The 24,962-nt window shown below is 48.4% G+C and overlaps 1 long non-coding RNA gene across 5 annotated transcripts; it reads left to right on the forward strand.

Moving 5' to 3' along the window:
* Positions 1-1,883: 1,883 nt before the first annotated feature.
* On the forward strand, positions 1,884-22,673 carry LOC135816239 (uncharacterized). 5 transcript variants are annotated; one of them, XR_010553364.1, is made up of 6 exons: positions 1,884-4,084; positions 5,171-8,304; positions 9,391-12,524; positions 13,611-16,744; positions 17,831-20,964; positions 22,051-22,673. It is a non-coding gene; the product is annotated as an uncharacterized LOC135816239 (long non-coding RNA). The 5 variants fall into 5 exon arrangements; XR_010553362.1 differs by having other exon boundaries at positions 5,171-5,307; XR_010553366.1 differs by having other exon boundaries at positions 5,171-5,307; positions 17,831-17,967.
* Positions 22,674-24,962: the final 2,289 nt, after the last annotated feature.

Raw genomic sequence — 24,962 nt, forward strand, 5'->3', positions numbered from 1 at the left:
GGTTAGGGTTAGGGTTAGGGTTAGGGTTAGGGTTAGGGTTAGGGTTAGGGTTAGGGTTAGGGTTAGGGTTAGGGTTAGGGTTAGGGTTAGGGTTAGGGTTAGGGTTAGGGTTAGGGTTAGGGTTAGGGTTAGGGTTAGGGTTAGGGTTAGGGTTAGGGTTAGGGTTAGGGTTAGGGTTAGGGTTAGGGTTAGGGTTAGGGTTAGGGTTAGGGTTAGGGTTAGGGTTAGGGTTAGGGTTAGGGTTAGGGTTAGGGTTAGGGTTAGGGTTAGGGTTAGGGTTAGGGTTAGGGTTAGGGTTAGGGTTAGGGTTAGGGTTAGGGTTAGGGTTAGGGTTAGGGTTAGGGTTAGGGTTAGGGTTAGGGTTAGGGTTAGGGTTAGGGTTAGGGTTAGGGTTAGGGTTAGGGTTAGGGTTAGGGTTAGGGTTAGGGTTAGGGTTAGGGTTAGGGTTAGGGTTAGGGTTAGGGTTAGGGTTAGGGTTAGGGTTAGGGTTAGGGTTAGGGTTAGGGTTAGGGTTAGGGTTAGGGTTAGGGTTAGGGTTAGGGTTAGGGTTAGGGTTAGGGTTAGGGTTAGGGTTAGGGTTAGGGTTAGGGTTAGGGTTAGGGTTAGGGTTAGGGTTAGGGTTAGGGTTAGGGTTAGGGTTAGGGTTAGGGTTAGGGTTAGGGTTAGGGTTAGGGTTAGGGTTAGGGTTAGGGTTAGGGTTAGGGTTAGGGTTAGGGTTAGGGTTAGGGTTAGGGTTAGGGTTAGGGTTAGGGTTAGGGTTAGGGTTAGGGTTAGGGTTAGGGTTAGGGTTAGGGTTAGGGTTAGGGTTAGGGTTAGGGTTAGGGTTAGGGTTAGGGTTAGGGTTAGGGTTAGGGTTAGGGTTAGGGTTAGGGTTAGGGTTAGGGTTAGGGTTAGGGTTAGGGTTAGGGTTAGGGTTAGGGTTAGGGTTAGGGTTAGGGTTAGGGTTAGGGTTAGGGTTAGGGTTAGGGTTAGGGTTAGGGTTAGGGTTAGGGTTAGGGTTAGGGTTAGGGTTAGGGTTAGGGTTAGGGTTAGGGTTAGGGTTAGGGTTAGGGTTAGGGTTAGGGTTAGGGTTAGGGTTAGGGTTAGGGTTAGGGTTAGGGTTAGGGTTAGGGTTAGGGTTAGGGTTAGGGTTAGGGTTAGGGTTAGGGTTAGGGTTAGGGTTAGGGTTAGGGTTAGGGTTAGGGTTAGGGTTAGGGTTAGGGTTAGGGTTAGGGTTAGGGTTAGGGTTAGGGTTAGGGTTAGGGTTAGGGTTAGGGTTAGGGTTAGGGTTAGGGTTAGGGTTAGGGTTAGGGTTAGGGTTAGGGTTAGGGTTAGGGTTAGGGTTAGGGTTAGGGTTAGGGTTAGGGTTAGGGTTAGGGTTAGGGTTAGGGTTAGGGTTAGGGTTAGGGTTAGGGTTAGGGTTAGGGTTAGGGTTAGGGTTAGGGTTAGGGTTAGGGTTAGGGTTAGGGTTAGGGTTAGGGTTAGGGTTAGGGTTAGGGTTAGGGTTAGGGTTAGGGTTAGGGTTAGGGTTAGGGTTAGGGTTAGGGTTAGGGTTAGGGTTAGGGTTAGGGTTAGGGTTAGGGTTAGGGTTAGGGTTAGGGTTAGGGTTAGGGTTAGGGTTAGGGTTAGGGTTAGGGTTAGGGTTAGGGTTAGGGTTAGGGTTAGGGTTAGGGTTAGGGTTAGGGTTAGGGTTAGGGTTAGGGTTAGGGTTAGGGTTAGGGTTAGGGTTAGGGTTAGGGTTAGGGTTAGGGTTAGGGTTAGGGTTAGGGTTAGGGTTAGGGTTAGGGTTAGGGTTAGGGTTAGGGTTAGGGTTAGGGTTAGGGTTAGGGTTAGGGTTAGGGTTAGGGTTAGGGTTAGGGTTAGGGTTAGGGTTAGGGTTAGGGTTAGGGTTAGGGTTAGGGTTAGGAATTATTAAGAATGCTAGGCCAACAACAATCACCGTTCACAGTGTCTGCTGACGCTATGTCATCCATGAAGTGAGAACTGCAATGACAGTGCCGGCTTCGCCACCCGGTGCCGTGAATCATTATTTCAGACGCTCAGATCTCCTCCCCGTCAATCAGTAGTTGGGGGCATCAATGTTTGGCCCTTAGTCCCAGGGTGCGGGGTGTTCGGCAGTTATGCACCCCTGCATTCCCTCAGGCATTCTCCTAGCTGGTCTATGGGCACCCATCCCACTCTTATGGGAGGCACGGGTCAGGTCACAGTGCACAGCAAATTGCTAATTTGTTTAAAATATATTCAAATATATATTTTCTTTTACCTGGAGTCGTTTGGGGAACACTGCTCGTGGCAGGCTCTCAGTATCAGTCCTAATGACCAATACATCCAGACTCAAAAGCGGTTATAGTTTGGGGTTAATTTGTGGGCACTGCTGGGTGAGATTTATGTCTGACCCCCGCCTCTATCGGCTAGATGTACTGCATGTGCATACCTCAATGAGGGATAGAATGTGGCGATCTTTTATTTTTTTTTTTTGATATTGTTATTATTATTTCCTGTTGAAATAATGATTATAGGTTTGTGTCCCGCCGCCATGTGCCAGCCCGTGTGGCGAGAGACAGAGCCACCCCCCCCCCGGATTTGTGTATGGGTGGGGTCCCAGTTATGTTGGGTGGGCTGTTAGTGCTCTATCTTTCCCCCCCCCCACCTCCCCTGTGTCATTTGGTATGGGCAGATGTGTGTGTGTGTGTGTGTGTGCGTGTGCGTGTGGGTGCGTGTGTGTGGAGGCACGCTGTACGATACAAACCTTGATATATGGGACTGCACTCAAGAAAGAGTGTTTATGGAATTAGGAACAGAGGGGGCCGGGGGTTACGACGGAGGTAGGCAGGAGGTTCCTGGACACGGTACGACAACTCAGGTGCAAATACACAGCAAAGTGGACCAGACACAACAGTTCCCTATAATTCATGCATCAATTGCTCCTGTGTGGAGTGTGGTCAAGGTTCAGATTTATGTTGCTCAGGGGTTGAAAAATTTGTCGCCCGCCGACCATGCATGGGTACTGAGGGAACCAGAAAATTTAATTAAATTTGTGCAGGAAAATTCAGGGGGAGAGGGCATTGTATGGGGTGAGTTGTTTCTCACCTGGTTCCATTGGATAATCCATCGGCGGGCATGAGCAGTAGGACAAGAAAGCAGAGATCTTGATCAGATGGTGTCCGTGATGAGTTGTCCTTCCAGCCTCCCAGTACCTCCTCCATCGGAACCCCCCGCTCCACATTGGGCACATAGTTGTCCAAGGTTTGGGCCTGTTAGTGGTGTCAGCTAGTTTGTTGATCAGTACAAGATTTGCTACTTCAGTAGAGTCATTTTTCCCCAACTTACTCCCTTGGCTATAGTGTAGGAAATCGTTGTCTTTTTTCTTGGCAGTTGGTCTTTCTACTGGTCAGTACTGGCGGGTGGTTGTTTTCCCGCTCTTTTGTTTGCACGCATGCGTGTTGGGTTTACGGTTAGAGTAGTAGTATTGGTCCTGTGGCTGTGTGCCCTACTAATCGTCCTGGCATGGCACAGTTTAATTTGTGCGCGGTGTGAACGCGCCTCGTCGGTATCTAGGCTACCTGTACTAGCTGTAGTTTGTGTGTGAGAAACAGTCAGTGCACGTGCCGTGTCACATGACAGTCAGTGTACGTGCTGTCACCTGACTGCTTCTTAGTAGTTATTTTTAGGTCGCGTGCTCTAGCGTCTTATTTAGTACTCAGCTCAGTCGCGTTCGTAGTCATGGTAGTAGTAGTACTAGTGCTAGTCTGTTTATTTATTTTTTTGCCTTGGATCTATCAGTGTTCTTTGTTTTAGTGCAGGATCTAAGTATTTTCTTGAGTTGTCTTTAGTTGTGCTAGTCCAGTGTATCAGTCAGTGTGCTATTGTCTAGTTTATCTGTGCTGAGGTGTTCCTGCTGCGTATCAGCGTTCGTGCGAGGGTAGTCGTGGTGTGCACTGGTCGCGTCAGTTTGGCGGTCCGTTCTCTAGTTGTTGTTTGCTCGCGCTGCGGCGCTCAGTTTTAGGAGTCCAGTTGGTGTCGCCGTGTGAGATTTGAAATTGAATCTCGTAGCTGTCGCTTGTCTATCAACTCGTCTCTACGGTGCTTTCTCCAGTTGGAGCAGGTATGTGCCTGCTGTAGTGTCCTGTAGGCATGCAGTTGGTGTTCGGGTGGCCATCCCCTTACATTATTTTATTTCGTAGGCTTGTGGATATATAATTATTAATATTTGTGCGGCGTTTATGGGTTAGTAATAGCGTCATATCTACGCATTAGTGATTGCGAGTGGGATAAATTTGATTCGTAAGTGGTGTGGTGTTTTTTAGGGTTAGGGTTTGGGGCCAGAGTTGGGGTCAGGGTTGGGGTGGTGCACTACCCCATTGATTAATAGTTGTGTAGTGTCTATGGGTTAGCATTTGCTACCTACCTATGGGTTAGTAATTGCGTAGTGTCTATGGGTTAGTATTTGCCCCATACCTATGGATTAGTATTTGCCACATGCCCATGGGTTAGTGTTTGCCACACACCTATGGATTTGTAATTGCGTATGGGGTGAATAAATTTTTCGTTCGTTGCAAGTGGTGTAGATTTTTAGGGTTTGGGTTAGGGTTAGGGATAGTTGCAGTTGGGTTAGGGGTTGTGCACTGGGTCCATTGGTGAGTGTTTGCACTAGCCCATTAATTAATAGTTGTGTAGTGTCTATGGGTTAGTATTTGCTACCTACCTATGGGTTAGTAATTGCGTAGTGTCTACGGGTTAGTATTTGCCCCATACCTATGGATTAGTATTTGCCACATACCCATGGGTTAGTGTTTGCCACGCACCCATGGATTTGTAATTGCGTATGGGGTGAATGATTTTTTTGTTCGTTGCAAGTGGTGTAGATTTTTAGGGTTTGGGTTAGGGTTAGGGATAGTTGCAGTTGGGTTAGGGGTTGTGCAGTGGGTCCATTGGTGAGTGTTTGCGTGGCGTCTATGGGTTAGTGTTTGCGGCATGTGTACGGGTTAGTAATTATGTGCGGGGTAAATTTTTAATTTATTGCAAGCAGTGTGGTGGTTTGGGTTGGGGTAAGGGTTTGGGCAGTATTCAGGGGCCTACATTGGCGGCGTGTCCATGGGTTAGTAGTTGTTTGCGGGAGACGGTTTAATTATAGTGTTTGTTTCCTAAATTTTATTGTTTGTCGTGTGTTGTGCTATGTGGTTGGCTTCAGTTTCTTCTGCGTGGTTGCGGGCTCTGTGGTTGCCCTTTGGTTCTCGCGCGTCCGTCGTCGTCTTCGTCTGGAGCCGCATTGTCCATCTACAATGGTGGCTGAAGGCCATTTCTTCATGATTCAAGATTTTATATCTGGTACGTTTAGTGCTGTGCGGTAGTTGTTGTTGTTTAGGTTTTCCTTTTTTGTTTGTGTTTGTTGAGTTCAAATGTGGCAGCGTGCACTGTGGAGTCGTGTTCCTTGTCTCGCTGGGCTCCTTTCTGAGGAGTGTGTTCTGTGTCATGCACGGTGAACGCTATTTTCTATATCTATGGGTGTATTTTTACAGCAGTGATGCCAGCACGGTGGTAGCAATTATAGGCACATTTGAGTTTTATTAAGGGGTGGACCTGCACCCCACCCCCGGACAAACAATGAGCGGCGGGCTGTGTAGTGATGAGTGTGTGAACGTGAGTGCGCATGCCGCATGGGTTTGGCTGTGGCGGTGGAGCGGCGGCGTGCAGCGGTCGTCCGCATGTGCGCGGGCAGTGGGACTTTTTTATTTAATTCTATTTGTTTATAAGCAATGATAATAATAATGATAGTACTGCGAACTAAGCGAACTGTAACTACCATCATTACCACCACTTGCCCATTTATGTATAGATGGGGGGCAACTCCCTGTATTCCCCGGGTGTGTCTCAGGCGAGTAGTGTTGCGGAGGGTTTGTTTGGCTACTGCTTCTAGTGCATGGTGTGCGTGTGTGTGAGTGTATCGGTGCTGGGTGTCAGTTGCGAGGGGGGGAGTCCCCTCCGACGGGCATCCAGGCCGTGTTCCTAGTGAGTGAGGACTAGGCCCCCAGGGCGAGCTAAGATCAACTCGAGCTTCCCATGCACCCTCCCCTCCCAATCTCGGTGGTGGAGTAGGGCACGTAACAGGCAACTCCTAGGGTTAGGAATTATTAAGAATGCTAGGCCAACAACAATCACCGTTCACAGTGTCTGCTGACGCTATGTCATCCATGAAGTGAGAACTGCAATGACAGTGCCGGCTTCGCCACCCGGTGCCGTGAATCATTATTTCAGACGCTCAGATCTCCTCCCCGTCAATCAGTAGTTGGGGGCATCAATGTTTGGCCCTTAGTCCCAGGGTGCGGGGTGTTCGGCAGTTATGCACCCCTGCATTCCCTCAGGCATTCTCCTAGCTGGTCTATGGGCACCCATCCCACTCTTATGGGAGGCACGGGTCAGGTCACAGTGCACAGCAAATTGCTAATTTGTTTAAAATATATTCAAATATATATTTTCTTTTACCTGGAGTCGTTTGGGGAACACTGCTCGTGGCAGGCTCTCAGTATCAGTCCTAATGACCAATACATCCAGACTCAAAAGCGGTTATAGTTTGGGGTTAATTTGTGGGCACTGCTGGGTGAGATTTATGTCTGACCCCCGCCTCTATCGGCTAGATGTACTGCATGTGCATACCTCAATGAGGGATAGAATGTGGCGATCTTTTATTTTTTTTTTTTGATATTGTTATTATTATTTCCTGTTGAAATAATGATTATAGGTTTGTGTCCCGCCGCCATGTGCCAGCCCGTGTGGCGAGAGACAGAGCCACCCCCCCCCCGGATTTGTGTATGGGTGGGGTCCCAGTTATGTTGGGTGGGCTGTTAGTGCTCTATCTTTCCCCCCCCCCACCTCCCCTGTGTCATTTGGTATGGGCAGATGTGTGTGTGTGTGTGTGTGTGCGTGTGCGTGTGGGTGCGTGTGTGTGGAGGCACGCTGTACGATACAAACCTTGATATATGGGACTGCACTCAAGAAAGAGTGTTTATGGAATTAGGAACAGAGGGGGCCGGGGGTTACGACGGAGGTAGGCAGGAGGTTCCTGGACACGGTACGACAACTCAGGTGCAAATACACAGCAAAGTGGACCAGACACAACAGTTCCCTATAATTCATGCATCAATTGCTCCTGTGTGGAGTGTGGTCAAGGTTCAGATTTATGTTGCTCAGGGGTTGAAAAATTTGTCGCCCGCCGACCATGCATGGGTACTGAGGGAACCAGAAAATTTAATTAAATTTGTGCAGGAAAATTCAGGGGGAGAGGGCATTGTATGGGGTGAGTTGTTTCTCACCTGGTTCCATTGGATAATCCATCGGCGGGCATGAGCAGTAGGACAAGAAAGCAGAGATCTTGATCAGATGGTGTCCGTGATGAGTTGTCCTTCCAGCCTCCCAGTACCTCCTCCATCGGAACCCCCCGCTCCACATTGGGCACATAGTTGTCCAAGGTTTGGGCCTGTTAGTGGTGTCAGCTAGTTTGTTGATCAGTACAAGATTTGCTACTTCAGTAGAGTCATTTTTCCCCAACTTACTCCCTTGGCTATAGTGTAGGAAATCGTTGTCTTTTTTCTTGGCAGTTGGTCTTTCTACTGGTCAGTACTGGCGGGTGGTTGTTTTCCCGCTCTTTTGTTTGCACGCATGCGTGTTGGGTTTACGGTTAGAGTAGTAGTATTGGTCCTGTGGCTGTGTGCCCTACTAATCGTCCTGGCATGGCACAGTTTAATTTGTGCGCGGTGTGAACGCGCCTCGTCGGTATCTAGGCTACCTGTACTAGCTGTAGTTTGTGTGTGAGAAACAGTCAGTGCACGTGCCGTGTCACATGACAGTCAGTGTACGTGCTGTCACCTGACTGCTTCTTAGTAGTTATTTTTAGGTCGCGTGCTCTAGCGTCTTATTTAGTACTCAGCTCAGTCGCGTTCGTAGTCATGGTAGTAGTAGTACTAGTGCTAGTCTGTTTATTTATTTTTTTGCCTTGGATCTATCAGTGTTCTTTGTTTTAGTGCAGGATCTAAGTATTTTCTTGAGTTGTCTTTAGTTGTGCTAGTCCAGTGTATCAGTCAGTGTGCTATTGTCTAGTTTATCTGTGCTGAGGTGTTCCTGCTGCGTATCAGCGTTCGTGCGAGGGTAGTCGTGGTGTGCACTGGTCGCGTCAGTTTGGCGGTCCGTTCTCTAGTTGTTGTTTGCTCGCGCTGCGGCGCTCAGTTTTAGGAGTCCAGTTGGTGTCGCCGTGTGAGATTTGAAATTGAATCTCGTAGCTGTCGCTTGTCTATCAACTCGTCTCTACGGTGCTTTCTCCAGTTGGAGCAGGTATGTGCCTGCTGTAGTGTCCTGTAGGCATGCAGTTGGTGTTCGGGTGGCCATCCCCTTACATTATTTTATTTCGTAGGCTTGTGGATATATAATTATTAATATTTGTGCGGCGTTTATGGGTTAGTAATAGCGTCATATCTACGCATTAGTGATTGCGAGTGGGATAAATTTGATTCGTAAGTGGTGTGGTGTTTTTTAGGGTTAGGGTTTGGGGCCAGAGTTGGGGTCAGGGTTGGGGTGGTGCACTACCCCATTGATTAATAGTTGTGTAGTGTCTATGGGTTAGCATTTGCTACCTACCTATGGGTTAGTAATTGCGTAGTGTCTATGGGTTAGTATTTGCCCCATACCTATGGATTAGTATTTGCCACATGCCCATGGGTTAGTGTTTGCCACACACCTATGGATTTGTAATTGCGTATGGGGTGAATAAATTTTTCGTTCGTTGCAAGTGGTGTAGATTTTTAGGGTTTGGGTTAGGGTTAGGGATAGTTGCAGTTGGGTTAGGGGTTGTGCACTGGGTCCATTGGTGAGTGTTTGCACTAGCCCATTAATTAATAGTTGTGTAGTGTCTATGGGTTAGTATTTGCTACCTACCTATGGGTTAGTAATTGCGTAGTGTCTACGGGTTAGTATTTGCCCCATACCTATGGATTAGTATTTGCCACATACCCATGGGTTAGTGTTTGCCACGCACCCATGGATTTGTAATTGCGTATGGGGTGAATGATTTTTTTGTTCGTTGCAAGTGGTGTAGATTTTTAGGGTTTGGGTTAGGGTTAGGGATAGTTGCAGTTGGGTTAGGGGTTGTGCAGTGGGTCCATTGGTGAGTGTTTGCGTGGCGTCTATGGGTTAGTGTTTGCGGCATGTGTACGGGTTAGTAATTATGTGCGGGGTAAATTTTTAATTTATTGCAAGCAGTGTGGTGGTTTGGGTTGGGGTAAGGGTTTGGGCAGTATTCAGGGGCCTACATTGGCGGCGTGTCCATGGGTTAGTAGTTGTTTGCGGGAGACGGTTTAATTATAGTGTTTGTTTCCTAAATTTTATTGTTTGTCGTGTGTTGTGCTATGTGGTTGGCTTCAGTTTCTTCTGCGTGGTTGCGGGCTCTGTGGTTGCCCTTTGGTTCTCGCGCGTCCGTCGTCGTCTTCGTCTGGAGCCGCATTGTCCATCTACAATGGTGGCTGAAGGCCATTTCTTCATGATTCAAGATTTTATATCTGGTACGTTTAGTGCTGTGCGGTAGTTGTTGTTGTTTAGGTTTTCCTTTTTTGTTTGTGTTTGTTGAGTTCAAATGTGGCAGCGTGCACTGTGGAGTCGTGTTCCTTGTCTCGCTGGGCTCCTTTCTGAGGAGTGTGTTCTGTGTCATGCACGGTGAACGCTATTTTCTATATCTATGGGTGTATTTTTACAGCAGTGATGCCAGCACGGTGGTAGCAATTATAGGCACATTTGAGTTTTATTAAGGGGTGGACCTGCACCCCACCCCCGGACAAACAATGAGCGGCGGGCTGTGTAGTGATGAGTGTGTGAACGTGAGTGCGCATGCCGCATGGGTTTGGCTGTGGCGGTGGAGCGGCGGCGTGCAGCGGTCGTCCGCATGTGCGCGGGCAGTGGGACTTTTTTATTTAATTCTATTTGTTTATAAGCAATGATAATAATAATGATAGTACTGCGAACTAAGCGAACTGTAACTACCATCATTACCACCACTTGCCCATTTATGTATAGATGGGGGGCAACTCCCTGTATTCCCCGGGTGTGTCTCAGGCGAGTAGTGTTGCGGAGGGTTTGTTTGGCTACTGCTTCTAGTGCATGGTGTGCGTGTGTGTGAGTGTATCGGTGCTGGGTGTCAGTTGCGAGGGGGGGAGTCCCCTCCGACGGGCATCCAGGCCGTGTTCCTAGTGAGTGAGGACTAGGCCCCCAGGGCGAGCTAAGATCAACTCGAGCTTCCCATGCACCCTCCCCTCCCAATCTCGGTGGTGGAGTAGGGCACGTAACAGGCAACTCCTAGGGTTAGGAATTATTAAGAATGCTAGGCCAACAACAATCACCGTTCACAGTGTCTGCTGACGCTATGTCATCCATGAAGTGAGAACTGCAATGACAGTGCCGGCTTCGCCACCCGGTGCCGTGAATCATTATTTCAGACGCTCAGATCTCCTCCCCGTCAATCAGTAGTTGGGGGCATCAATGTTTGGCCCTTAGTCCCAGGGTGCGGGGTGTTCGGCAGTTATGCACCCCTGCATTCCCTCAGGCATTCTCCTAGCTGGTCTATGGGCACCCATCCCACTCTTATGGGAGGCACGGGTCAGGTCACAGTGCACAGCAAATTGCTAATTTGTTTAAAATATATTCAAATATATATTTTCTTTTACCTGGAGTCGTTTGGGGAACACTGCTCGTGGCAGGCTCTCAGTATCAGTCCTAATGACCAATACATCCAGACTCAAAAGCGGTTATAGTTTGGGGTTAATTTGTGGGCACTGCTGGGTGAGATTTATGTCTGACCCCCGCCTCTATCGGCTAGATGTACTGCATGTGCATACCTCAATGAGGGATAGAATGTGGCGATCTTTTATTTTTTTTTTTTGATATTGTTATTATTATTTCCTGTTGAAATAATGATTATAGGTTTGTGTCCCGCCGCCATGTGCCAGCCCGTGTGGCGAGAGACAGAGCCACCCCCCCCCCGGATTTGTGTATGGGTGGGGTCCCAGTTATGTTGGGTGGGCTGTTAGTGCTCTATCTTTCCCCCCCCCCACCTCCCCTGTGTCATTTGGTATGGGCAGATGTGTGTGTGTGTGTGTGTGTGCGTGTGCGTGTGGGTGCGTGTGTGTGGAGGCACGCTGTACGATACAAACCTTGATATATGGGACTGCACTCAAGAAAGAGTGTTTATGGAATTAGGAACAGAGGGGGCCGGGGGTTACGACGGAGGTAGGCAGGAGGTTCCTGGACACGGTACGACAACTCAGGTGCAAATACACAGCAAAGTGGACCAGACACAACAGTTCCCTATAATTCATGCATCAATTGCTCCTGTGTGGAGTGTGGTCAAGGTTCAGATTTATGTTGCTCAGGGGTTGAAAAATTTGTCGCCCGCCGACCATGCATGGGTACTGAGGGAACCAGAAAATTTAATTAAATTTGTGCAGGAAAATTCAGGGGGAGAGGGCATTGTATGGGGTGAGTTGTTTCTCACCTGGTTCCATTGGATAATCCATCGGCGGGCATGAGCAGTAGGACAAGAAAGCAGAGATCTTGATCAGATGGTGTCCGTGATGAGTTGTCCTTCCAGCCTCCCAGTACCTCCTCCATCGGAACCCCCCGCTCCACATTGGGCACATAGTTGTCCAAGGTTTGGGCCTGTTAGTGGTGTCAGCTAGTTTGTTGATCAGTACAAGATTTGCTACTTCAGTAGAGTCATTTTTCCCCAACTTACTCCCTTGGCTATAGTGTAGGAAATCGTTGTCTTTTTTCTTGGCAGTTGGTCTTTCTACTGGTCAGTACTGGCGGGTGGTTGTTTTCCCGCTCTTTTGTTTGCACGCATGCGTGTTGGGTTTACGGTTAGAGTAGTAGTATTGGTCCTGTGGCTGTGTGCCCTACTAATCGTCCTGGCATGGCACAGTTTAATTTGTGCGCGGTGTGAACGCGCCTCGTCGGTATCTAGGCTACCTGTACTAGCTGTAGTTTGTGTGTGAGAAACAGTCAGTGCACGTGCCGTGTCACATGACAGTCAGTGTACGTGCTGTCACCTGACTGCTTCTTAGTAGTTATTTTTAGGTCGCGTGCTCTAGCGTCTTATTTAGTACTCAGCTCAGTCGCGTTCGTAGTCATGGTAGTAGTAGTACTAGTGCTAGTCTGTTTATTTATTTTTTTGCCTTGGATCTATCAGTGTTCTTTGTTTTAGTGCAGGATCTAAGTATTTTCTTGAGTTGTCTTTAGTTGTGCTAGTCCAGTGTATCAGTCAGTGTGCTATTGTCTAGTTTATCTGTGCTGAGGTGTTCCTGCTGCGTATCAGCGTTCGTGCGAGGGTAGTCGTGGTGTGCACTGGTCGCGTCAGTTTGGCGGTCCGTTCTCTAGTTGTTGTTTGCTCGCGCTGCGGCGCTCAGTTTTAGGAGTCCAGTTGGTGTCGCCGTGTGAGATTTGAAATTGAATCTCGTAGCTGTCGCTTGTCTATCAACTCGTCTCTACGGTGCTTTCTCCAGTTGGAGCAGGTATGTGCCTGCTGTAGTGTCCTGTAGGCATGCAGTTGGTGTTCGGGTGGCCATCCCCTTACATTATTTTATTTCGTAGGCTTGTGGATATATAATTATTAATATTTGTGCGGCGTTTATGGGTTAGTAATAGCGTCATATCTACGCATTAGTGATTGCGAGTGGGATAAATTTGATTCGTAAGTGGTGTGGTGTTTTTTAGGGTTAGGGTTTGGGGCCAGAGTTGGGGTCAGGGTTGGGGTGGTGCACTACCCCATTGATTAATAGTTGTGTAGTGTCTATGGGTTAGCATTTGCTACCTACCTATGGGTTAGTAATTGCGTAGTGTCTATGGGTTAGTATTTGCCCCATACCTATGGATTAGTATTTGCCACATGCCCATGGGTTAGTGTTTGCCACACACCTATGGATTTGTAATTGCGTATGGGGTGAATAAATTTTTCGTTCGTTGCAAGTGGTGTAGATTTTTAGGGTTTGGGTTAGGGTTAGGGATAGTTGCAGTTGGGTTAGGGGTTGTGCACTGGGTCCATTGGTGAGTGTTTGCACTAGCCCATTAATTAATAGTTGTGTAGTGTCTATGGGTTAGTATTTGCTACCTACCTATGGGTTAGTAATTGCGTAGTGTCTACGGGTTAGTATTTGCCCCATACCTATGGATTAGTATTTGCCACATACCCATGGGTTAGTGTTTGCCACGCACCCATGGATTTGTAATTGCGTATGGGGTGAATGATTTTTTTGTTCGTTGCAAGTGGTGTAGATTTTTAGGGTTTGGGTTAGGGTTAGGGATAGTTGCAGTTGGGTTAGGGGTTGTGCAGTGGGTCCATTGGTGAGTGTTTGCGTGGCGTCTATGGGTTAGTGTTTGCGGCATGTGTACGGGTTAGTAATTATGTGCGGGGTAAATTTTTAATTTATTGCAAGCAGTGTGGTGGTTTGGGTTGGGGTAAGGGTTTGGGCAGTATTCAGGGGCCTACATTGGCGGCGTGTCCATGGGTTAGTAGTTGTTTGCGGGAGACGGTTTAATTATAGTGTTTGTTTCCTAAATTTTATTGTTTGTCGTGTGTTGTGCTATGTGGTTGGCTTCAGTTTCTTCTGCGTGGTTGCGGGCTCTGTGGTTGCCCTTTGGTTCTCGCGCGTCCGTCGTCGTCTTCGTCTGGAGCCGCATTGTCCATCTACAATGGTGGCTGAAGGCCATTTCTTCATGATTCAAGATTTTATATCTGGTACGTTTAGTGCTGTGCGGTAGTTGTTGTTGTTTAGGTTTTCCTTTTTTGTTTGTGTTTGTTGAGTTCAAATGTGGCAGCGTGCACTGTGGAGTCGTGTTCCTTGTCTCGCTGGGCTCCTTTCTGAGGAGTGTGTTCTGTGTCATGCACGGTGAACGCTATTTTCTATATCTATGGGTGTATTTTTACAGCAGTGATGCCAGCACGGTGGTAGCAATTATAGGCACATTTGAGTTTTATTAAGGGGTGGACCTGCACCCCACCCCCGGACAAACAATGAGCGGCGGGCTGTGTAGTGATGAGTGTGTGAACGTGAGTGCGCATGCCGCATGGGTTTGGCTGTGGCGGTGGAGCGGCGGCGTGCAGCGGTCGTCCGCATGTGCGCGGGCAGTGGGACTTTTTTATTTAATTCTATTTGTTTATAAGCAATGATAATAATAATGATAGTACTGCGAACTAAGCGAACTGTAACTACCATCATTACCACCACTTGCCCATTTATGTATAGATGGGGGGCAACTCCCTGTATTCCCCGGGTGTGTCTCAGGCGAGTAGTGTTGCGGAGGGTTTGTTTGGCTACTGCTTCTAGTGCATGGTGTGCGTGTGTGTGAGTGTATCGGTGCTGGGTGTCAGTTGCGAGGGGGGGAGTCCCCTCCGACGGGCATCCAGGCCGTGTTCCTAGTGAGTGAGGACTAGGCCCCCAGGGCGAGCTAAGATCAACTCGAGCTTCCCATGCACCCTCCCCTCCCAATCTCGGTGGTGGAGTAGGGCACGTAACAGGCAACTCCTAGGGTTAGGAATTATTAAGAATGCTAGGCCAACAACAATCACCGTTCACAGTGTCTGCTGACGCTATGTCATCCATGAAGTGAGAACTGCAATGACAGTGCCGGCTTCGCCACCCGGTGCCGTGAATCATTATTTCAGACGCTCAGATCTCCTCCCCGTCAATCAGTAGTTGGGGGCATCAATGTTTGGCCCTTAGTCCCAGGGTGCGGGGTGTTCGGCAGTTATGCACCCCTGCATTCCCTCAGGCATTCTCCTAGCTGGTCTATGGGCACCCATCCCACTCTTATGGGAGGCACGGGTCAGGTCACAGTGCACAGCAAATTGCTAATTTGTTTAAAATATATTCAAATATATATTTTCTTTTACCTGGAGTCGTTTGGGGAACACTGCTCGTGGCAGGCTCTCAGTATCAGTCCTAATGACCAATACATCCAGACTCAAAAGCGGTTATAGTTTGGGGTTAATTTGTGGGCACTGCTGGGTGAGATTTATGTCTGACCCCCGCCTCTATCGGCTAGATGTACTGCATGTGCATACCTCAATGAGGGATAGAATGTGGCGATCTTTTATTTTTTTTTTTTGATATTGTTATTATTATTTCCTGTTGAAATAATGATTATAGGTTTGTGTCCCGCCGCCATGTGCCAGCCCGTGTGGCGAGAGACAGAGCCACCCCCCCCCCGGATTTGTGTATGGGTGGGGTCCCAGTTATGTTGGGTGGGCTGTTAGTGCTCTATCTTTCCCCCCCCCCACCTCCCCTGTGTCATTTGGTATGGGCAGATGTGTGTGTGTGTGTGTGTGTGCGTGTGCGTGTGGGTGCGTGTGTGTGGAGGCACGCTGTACGATACAAACCTTGATATATGGGACTGCACTCAAGAAAGAGTGTTTATGGAATTAGGAACAGAGGGGGCCGGGGGTTACGACGGAGGTAGGCAGGAGGTTCCTGGACACGGTACGACAACTCAGGTGCAAATACACAGCAAAGTGGACCAGACACAACAGTTCCCTATAATTCATGCATCAATTGCTCCTGTGTGGAGTGTGGTCAAGGTTCAGATTTATGTTGCTCAGGGGTTGAAAAATTTGTCGCCCGCCGACCATGCATGGGTACTGAGGGAACCAGAAAATTTAATTAAATTTGTGCAGGAAAATTCAGGGGGAGAGGGCATTGTATGGGGTGAGTTGTTTCTCACCTGGTTCCATTGGATAATCCATCGGCGGGCATGAGCAGTAGGACAAGAAAGCAGAGATCTTGATCAGATGGTGTCCGTGATGAGTTGTCCTTCCAGCCTCCCAGTACCTCCTCCATCGGAACCCCCCGCTCCACATTGGGCACATAGTTGTCCAAGGTTTGGGCCTGTTAGTGGTGTCAGCTAGTTTGTTGATCAGTACAAGATTTGCTACTTCAGTAGAGTCATTTTTCCCCAACTTACTCCCTTGGCTATAGTGTAGGAAATCGTTGTCTTTTTTCTTGGCAGTTGGTCTTTCTACTGGTCAGTACTGGCGGGTGGTTGTTTTCCCGCTCTTTTGTTTGCACGCATGCGTGTTGGGTTTACGGTTAGAGTAGTAGTATTGGTCCTGTGGCTGTGTGCCCTACTAATCGTCCTGGCATGGCACAGTTTAATTTGTGCGCGGTGTGAACGCGCCTCGTCGGTATCTAGGCTACCTGTACTAGCTGTAGTTTGTGTGTGAGAAACAGTCAGTGCACGTGCCGTGTCACATGACAGTCAGTGTACGTGCTGTCACCTGACTGCTTCTTAGTAGTTATTTTTAGGTCGCGTGCTCTAGCGTCTTATTTAGTACTCAGCTCAGTCGCGTTCGTAGTCATGGTAGTAGTAGTACTAGTGCTAGTCTGTTTATTTATTTTTTTGCCTTGGATCTATCAGTGTTCTTTGTTTTAGTGCAGGATCTAAGTATTTTCTTGAGTTGTCTTTAGTTGTGCTAGTCCAGTGTATCAGTCAGTGTGCTATTGTCTAGTTTATCTGTGCTGAGGTGTTCCTGCTGCGTATCAGCGTTCGTGCGAGGGTAGTCGTGGTGTGCACTGGTCGCGTCAGTTTGGCGGTCCGTTCTCTAGTTGTTGTTTGCTCGCGCTGCGGCGCTCAGTTTTAGGAGTCCAGTTGGTGTCGCCGTGTGAGATTTGAAATTGAATCTCGTAGCTGTCGCTTGTCTATCAACTCGTCTCTACGGTGCTTTCTCCAGTTGGAGCAGGTATGTGCCTGCTGTAGTGTCCTGTAGGCATGCAGTTGGTGTTCGGGTGGCCATCCCCTTACATTATTTTATTTCGTAGGCTTGTGGATATATAATTATTAATATTTGTGCGGCGTTTATGGGTTAGTAATAGCGTCATATCTACGCATTAGTGATTGCGAGTGGGATAAATTTGATTCGTAAGTGGTGTGGTGTTTTTTAGGGTTAGGGTTTGGGGCCAGAGTTGGGGTCAGGGTTGGGGTGGTGCACTACCCCATTGATTAATAGTTGTGTAGTGTCTATGGGTTAGCATTTGCTACCTACCTATGGGTTAGTAATTGCGTAGTGTCTATGGGTTAGTATTTGCCCCATACCTATGGATTAGTATTTGCCACATGCCCATGGGTTAGTGTTTGCCACACACCTATGGATTTGTAATTGCGTATGGGGTGAATAAATTTTTCGTTCGTTGCAAGTGGTGTAGATTTTTAGGGTTTGGGTTAGGGTTAGGGATAGTTGCAGTTGGGTTAGGGGTTGTGCACTGGGTCCATTGGTGAGTGTTTGCACTAGCCCATTAATTAATAGTTGTGTAGTGTCTATGGGTTAGTATTTGCTACCTACCTATGGGTTAGTAATTGCGTAGTGTCTACGGGTTAGTATTTGCCCCATACCTATGGATTAGTATTTGCCACATACCCATGGGTTAGTGTTTGCCACGCACCCATGGATTTGTAATTGCGTATGGGGTGAATGATTTTTTTGTTCGTTGCAAGTGGTGTAGATTTTTAGGGTTTGGGTTAGGGTTAGGGATAGTTGCAGTTGGGTTAGGGGTTGTGCAGTGGGTCCATTGGTGAGTGTTTGCGTGGCGTCTATGGGTTAGTGTTTGCGGCATGTGTACGGGTTAGTAATTATGTGCGGGGTAAATTTTTAATTTATTGCAAGCAGTGTGGTGGTTTGGGTTGGGGTAAGGGTTTGGGCAGTATTCAGGGGCCTACATTGGCGGCGTGTCCATGGGTTAGTAGTTGTTTGCGGGAGACGGTTTAATTATAGTGTTTGTTTCCTAAATTTTATTGTTTGTCGTGTGTTGTGCTATGTGGTTGGCTTCAGTTTCTTCTGCGTGGTTGCGGGCTCTGTGGTTGCCCTTTGGTTCTCGCGCGTCCGTCGTCGTCTTCGTCTGGAGCCGCATTGTCCATCTACAATGGTGGCTGAAGGCCATTTCTTCATGATTCAAGATTTTATATCTGGTACGTTTAGTGCTGTGCGGTAGTTGTTGTTGTTTAGGTTTTCCTTTTTTGTTTGTGTTTGTTGAGTTCAAATGTGGCAGCGTGCACTGTGGAGTCGTGTTCCTTGTCTCGCTGGGCTCCTTTCTGAGGAGTGTGTTCTGTGTCATGCACGGTGAACGCTATTTTCTATATCTATGGGTGTATTTTTACAGCAGTGATGCCAGCACGGTGGTAGCAATTATAGGCACATTTGAGTTTTATTAAGGGGTGGACCTGCACCCCACCCCCGGACAAACAATGAGCGGCGGGCTGTGTAGTGATGAGTGTGTGAACGTGAGTGCGCATGCCGCATGGGTTTGGCTGTGGCGGTGGAGCGGCGGCGTGCAGCGGTCGTCCGCATGTGCGCGGGCAGTGGGACTTTTTTATTTAATTCTATTTGTTTATAAGCAATGATAATAATAATGATAGTACTGCGAACTAAGCGAACTGTAACTACCATCATTACCACCACTTGCCCATTTATGTATAGATGGGGGGCAACTCCCTGTATTCCCCGGGTGTGTCTCAGGCGAGTAGTGTTGCGGAGGGTTTGTTTGGCTACTGCTTCTAGTGCATGGTGTGCGTGTGTGTGAGTGTATCGGTGCTGGGTGTCAGTTGCGAGGGGGGGAGTCCCCTCCGACGGGCATCCAGGCCGTGTTCCTAGTGAGTGAGGACTAGGCCCCCAGGGCGAGCTAAGATCAACTCGAGCTTCCCATGCACCCTCCCCTCCCAATCTCGGTGGTGGAGTAGGGCACGTAACAGGCAACTCCTAGGGTTAGGAATTATTAAGAATGCTAGGCCAACAACAATCACCGTTCACAGTGTCTGCTGACGCTATGTCATCCATGAAGTGAGAACTGCAATGACAGTGCCGGCTTCGCCACCCGGTGCCGTGAATCATTATTTCAGACGCTCAGATCTCCTCCCCGTCAATCAGTAGTTGGGGGCATCAATGTTTGGCCCTTAGTCCCAGGGTGCGGGGTGTTCGGCAGTTATGCACCCCTGCATTCCCTCAGGCATTCTCCTAGCTGGTCTATGGGCACCCATCCCACTCTTATGGGAGGCACGGGTCAGGTCACAGTGCACAGCAAATTGCTAATTTGTTTAAAATATATTCAAATATATATTTTCTTTTACCTGGAGTCGTTTGGGGAACACTGCTCGTGGCAGGCTCTCAGTATCAGTCCTAATGACCAATACATCCAGACTCAAAAGCGGTTATAGTTTGGGGTTAATTTGTGGGCACTGCTGGGTGAGATTTATGTCTGACCCCCGCCTCTATCGGCTAGATGTACTGCATGTGCATACCTCAATGAGGGATAGAATGTGGCGATCTTTTATTTTTTTTTTTTGATATTGTTATTATTATTTCCTGTTGAAATAATGATTATAGGTTTGTGTCCCGCCGCCATGTGCCAGCCCGTGTGGCGAGAGACAGAGCCACCCCCCCCCCGGATTTGTGTATGGGTGGGGTCCCAGTTATGTTGGGTGGGCTGTTAGTGCTCTATCTTTCCCCCCCCCCACCTCCCCTGTGTCATTTGGTATGGGCAGATGTGTGTGTGTGTGTGTGTGTGCGTGTGCGTGTGGGTGCGTGTGTGTGGAGGCACGCTGTACGATACAAACCTTGATATATGGGACTGCACTCAAGAAAGAGTGTTTATGGAATTAGGAACAGAGGGGGCCGGGGGTTACGACGGAGGTAGGCAGGAGGTTCCTGGACACGGTACGACAACTCAGGTGCAAATACACAGCAAAGTGGACCAGACACAACAGTTCCCTATAATTCATGCATCAATTGCTCCTGTGTGGAGTGTGGTCAAGGTTCAGATTTATGTTGCTCAGGGGTTGAAAAATTTGTCGCCCGCCGACCATGCATGGGTACTGAGGGAACCAGAAAATTTAATTAAATTTGTGCAGGAAAATTCAGGGGGAGAGGGCATTGTATGGGGTGAGTTGTTTCTCACCTGGTTCCATTGGATAATCCATCGGCGGGCATGAGCAGTAGGACAAGAAAGCAGAGATCTTGATCAGATGGTGTCCGTGATGAGTTGTCCTTCCAGCCTCCCAGTACCTCCTCCATCGGAACCCCCCGCTCCACATTGGGCACATAGTTGTCCAAGGTTTGGGCCTGTTAGTGGTGTCAGCTAGTTTGTTGATCAGTACAAGATTTGCTACTTCAGTAGAGTCATTTTTCCCCAACTTACTCCCTTGGCTATAGTGTAGGAAATCGTTGTCTTTTTTCTTGGCAGTTGGTCTTTCTACTGGTCAGTACTGGCGGGTGGTTGTTTTCCCGCTCTTTTGTTTGCACGCATGCGTGTTGGGTTTACGGTTAGAGTAGTAGTATTGGTCCTGTGGCTGTGTGCCCTACTAATCGTCCTGGCATGGCACAGTTTAATTTGTGCGCGGTGTGAACGCGCCTCGTCGGTATCTAGGCTACCTGTACTAGCTGTAGTTTGTGTGTGAGAAACAGTCAGTGCACGTGCCGTGTCACATGACAGTCAGTGTACGTGCTGTCACCTGACTGCTTCTTAGTAGTTATTTTTAGGTCGCGTGCTCTAGCGTCTTATTTAGTACTCAGCTCAGTCGCGTTCGTAGTCATGGTAGTAGTAGTACTAGTGCTAGTCTGTTTATTTATTTTTTTGCCTTGGATCTATCAGTGTTCTTTGTTTTAGTGCAGGATCTAAGTATTTTCTTGAGTTGTCTTTAGTTGTGCTAGTCCAGTGTATCAGTCAGTGTGCTATTGTCTAGTTTATCTGTGCTGAGGTGTTCCTGCTGCGTATCAGCGTTCGTGCGAGGGTAGTCGTGGTGTGCACTGGTCGCGTCAGTTTGGCGGTCCGTTCTCTAGTTGTTGTTTGCTCGCGCTGCGGCGCTCAGTTTTAGGAGTCCAGTTGGTGTCGCCGTGTGAGATTTGAAATTGAATCTCGTAGCTGTCGCTTGTCTATCAACTCGTCTCTACGGTGCTTTCTCCAGTTGGAGCAGGTATGTGCCTGCTGTAGTGTCCTGTAGGCATGCAGTTGGTGTTCGGGTGGCCATCCCCTTACATTATTTTATTTCGTAGGCTTGTGGATATATAATTATTAATATTTGTGCGGCGTTTATGGGTTAGTAATAGCGTCATATCTACGCATTAGTGATTGCGAGTGGGATAAATTTGATTCGTAAGTGGTGTGGTGTTTTTTAGGGTTAGGGTTTGGGGCCAGAGTTGGGGTCAGGGTTGGGGTGGTGCACTACCCCATTGATTAATAGTTGTGTAGTGTCTATGGGTTAGCATTTGCTACCTACCTATGGGTTAGTAATTGCGTAGTGTCTATGGGTTAGTATTTGCCCCATACCTATGGATTAGTATTTGCCACATGCCCATGGGTTAGTGTTTGCCACACACCTATGGATTTGTAATTGCGTATGGGGTGAATAAATTTTTCGTTCGTTGCAAGTGGTGTAGATTTTTAGGGTTTGGGTTAGGGTTAGGGATAGTTGCAGTTGGGTTAGGGGTTGTGCACTGGGTCCATTGGTGAGTGTTTGCACTAGCCCATTAATTAATAGTTGTGTAGTGTCTATGGGTTAGTATTTGCTACCTACCTATGGGTTAGTAATTGCGTAGTGTCTACGGGTTAGTATTTGCCCCATACCTATGGATTAGTATTTGCCACATACCCATGGGTTAGTGTTTGCCACGCACCCATGGATTTGTAATTGCGTATGGGGTGAATGATTTTTTTGTTCGTTGCAAGTGGTGTAGATTTTTAGGGTTTGGGTTAGGGTTAGGGATAGTTGCAGTTGGGTTAGGGGTTGTGCAGTGGGTCCATTGGTGAGTGTTTGCGTGGCGTCTATGGGTTAGTGTTTGCGGCATGTGTACGGGTTAGTAATTATGTGCGGGGTAAATTTTTAATTTATTGCAAGCAGTGTGGTGGTTTGGGTTGGGGTAAGGGTTTGGGCAGTATTCAGGGGCCTACATTGGCGGCGTGTCCATGGGTTAGTAGTTGTTTGCGGGAGACGGTTTAATTATAGTGTTTGTTTCCTAAATTTTATTGTTTGTCGTGTGTTGTGCTATGTGGTTGGCTTCAGTTTCTTCTGCGTGGTTGCGGGCTCTGTGGTTGCCCTTTGGTTCTCGCGCGTCCGTCGTCGTCTTCGTCTGGAGCCGCATTGTCCATCTACAATGGTGGCTGAAGGCCATTTCTTCATGATTCAAGATTTTATATCTGGTACGTTTAGTGCTGTGCGGTAGTTGTTGTTGTTTAGGTTTTCCTTTTTTGTTTGTGTTTGTTGAGTTCAAATGTGGCAGCGTGCACTGTGGAGTCGTGTTCCTTGTCTCGCTGGGCTCCTTTCTGAGGAGTGTGTTCTGTGTCATGCACGGTGAACGCTATTTTCTATATCTATGGGTGTATTTTTACAGCAGTGATGCCAGCACGGTGGTAGCAATTATAGGCACATTTGAGTTTTATTAAGGGGTGGACCTGCACCCCACCCCCGGACAAACAATGAGCGGCGGGCTGTGTAGTGATGAGTGTGTGAACGTGAGTGCGCATGCCGCATGGGTTTGGCTGTGGCGGTGGAGCGGCGGCGTGCAGCGGTCGTCCGCATGTGCGCGGGCAGTGGGACTTTTTTATTTAATTCTATTTGTTTATAAGCAATGATAATAATAATGATAGTACTGCGAACTAAGCGAACTGTAACTACCATCATTACCACCACTTGCCCATTTATGTATAGATGGGGGGCAACTCCCTGTATTCCCCGGGTGTGTCTCAGGCGAGTAGTGTTGCGGAGGGTTTGTTTGGCTACTGCTTCTAGTGCATGGTGTGCGTGTGTGTGAGTGTATCGGTGCTGGGTGTCAGTTGCGAGGGGGGGAGTCCCCTCCGACGGGCATCCAGGCCGTGTTCCTAGTGAGTGAGGACTAGGCCCCCAGGGCGAGCTAAGATCAACTCGAGCTTCCCATGCACCCTCCCCTCCCAATCTCGGTGGTGGAGTAGGGCACGTAACAGGCAACTCCTAGGGTTAGGAATTATTAAGAATGCTAGGCCAACAACAATCACCGTTCACAGTGTCTGCTGACGCTATGTCATCCATGAAGTGAGAACTGCAATGACAGTGCCGGCTTCGCCACCCGGTGCCGTGAATCATTATTTCAGACGCTCAGATCTCCTCCCCGTCAATCAGTAGTTGGGGGCATCAATGTTTGGCCCTTAGTCCCAGGGTGCGGGGTGTTCGGCAGTTATGCACCCCTGCATTCCCTCAGGGGGGTTAGGGTTAGGGTTAGGGTTAGGGTTAGGGTTAGGGTTAGGGTTAGGGTTAGGGTTAGGGTTAGGGTTAGGGTTAGGGTTAGGGTTAGGGTTAGGGTTAGGGTTAGGGTTAGGGTTAGGGTTAGGGTTAGGGTTAGGGTTAGGGTTAGGGTTAGGGTTAGGGTTAGGGTTAGGGTTAGGGTTAGGGTTAGGGTTAGGGTTAGGGTTAGGGTTAGGGTTAGGGTTAGGGTTAGGGTTAGGGTTAGGGTTAGGGTTAGGGTTAGGGTTAGGGTTAGGGTTAGGGTTAGGGTTAGGGTTAGGGTTAGGGTTAGGGTTAGGGTTAGGGTTAGGGTTAGGGTTAGGGTTAGGGTTAGGGTTAGGGTTAGGGTTAGGGTTAGGGTTAGGGTTAGGGTTAGGGTTAGGGTTAGGGTTAGGGTTAGGGTTAGGGTTAGGGTTAGGGTTAGGGTTAGGGTTAGGGTTAGGGTTAGGGTTAGGGTTAGGGTTAGGGTTAGGGTTAGGGTTAGGGTTAGGGTTAGGGTTAGGGTTAGGGTTAGGGTTAGGGTTAGGGTTAGGGTTAGGGTTAGGGTTAGGGTTAGGGTTAGGGTTAGGGTTAGGGTTAGGGTTAGGGTTAGGGTTAGGGTTAGGGTTAGGGTTAGGGTTAGGGTTAGGGTTAGGGTTAGGGTTAGGGTTAGGGTTAGGGTTAGGGTTAGGGTTAGGGTTAGGGTTAGGGTTAGGGTTAGGGTTAGGGTTAGGGTTAGGGTTAGGGTTAGGGTTAGGGTTAGGGTTAGGGTTAGGGTTAGGGTTAGGGTTAGGGTTAGGGTTAGGGTTAGGGTTAGGGTTAGGGTTAGGGTTAGGGTTAGGGTTAGGGTTAGGGTTAGGGTTAGGGTTAGGGTTAGGGTTAGGGTTAGGGTTAGGGTTAGGGTTAGGGTTAGGGTTAGGGTTAGGGTTAGGGTTAGGGTTAGGGTTAGGGTTAGGGTTAGGGTTAGGGTTAGGGTTAGGGTTAGGGTTAGGGTTAGGGTTAGGGTTAGGGTTAGGGTTAGGGTTAGGGTTAGGGTTAGGGTTAGGGTTAGGGTTAGGGTTAGGGTTAGGGTTAGGGTTAGGGTTAGGGTTAGGGTTAGGGTTAGGGTTAGGGTTAGGGTTAGGGTTAGGGTTAGGGTTAGGGTTAGGGTTAGGGTTAGGGTTAGGGTTAGGGTTAGGGTTAGGGTTAGGGTTAGGGTTAGGGTTAGGGTTAGGGTTAGGGTTAGGGTTAGGGTTAGGGTTAGGGTTAGGGTTAGGGTTAGGGTTAGGGTTAGGGTTAGGGTTAGGGTTAGGGTTAGGGTTAGGGTTAGGGTTAGGGTTAGGGTTAGGGTTAGGGTTAGGGTTAGGGTTAGGGTTAGGGTTAGGGTTAGGGTTAGGGTTAGGGTTAGGGTTAGGGTTAGGGTTAGGGTTAGGGTTAGGGTTAGGGTTAGGGTTAGGGTTAGGGTTAGGGTTAGGGTTAGGGTTAGGGTTAGGGTTAGGGTTAGGGTTAGGGTTAGGGTTAGGGTTAGGGTTAGGGTTAGGGTTAGGGTTAGGGTTAGGGTTAGGGTTAGGGTTAGGGTTAGGGTTAGGGTTAGGGTTAGGGTTAGGGTTAGGGTTAGGGTTAGGGTTAGGGTTAGGGTTAGGGTTAGGGTTAGGGTTAGGGTTAGGGTTAGGGTTAGGGTTAGGGTTAGGGTTAGGGTTAGGGTTAGGGTTAGGGTTAGGGTTAGGGTTAGGGTTAGGGTTAGGGTTAGGGTTAGGGTT

The sequence above is a fragment of the Sycon ciliatum genome, chromosome 4 (assembly GCF_964019385.1).
Source record: "Sycon ciliatum chromosome 4, ocSycCili1.1, whole genome shotgun sequence".
Classification (NCBI taxonomy): domain Eukaryota; kingdom Metazoa; phylum Porifera; class Calcarea; order Leucosolenida; family Sycettidae; genus Sycon; species Sycon ciliatum.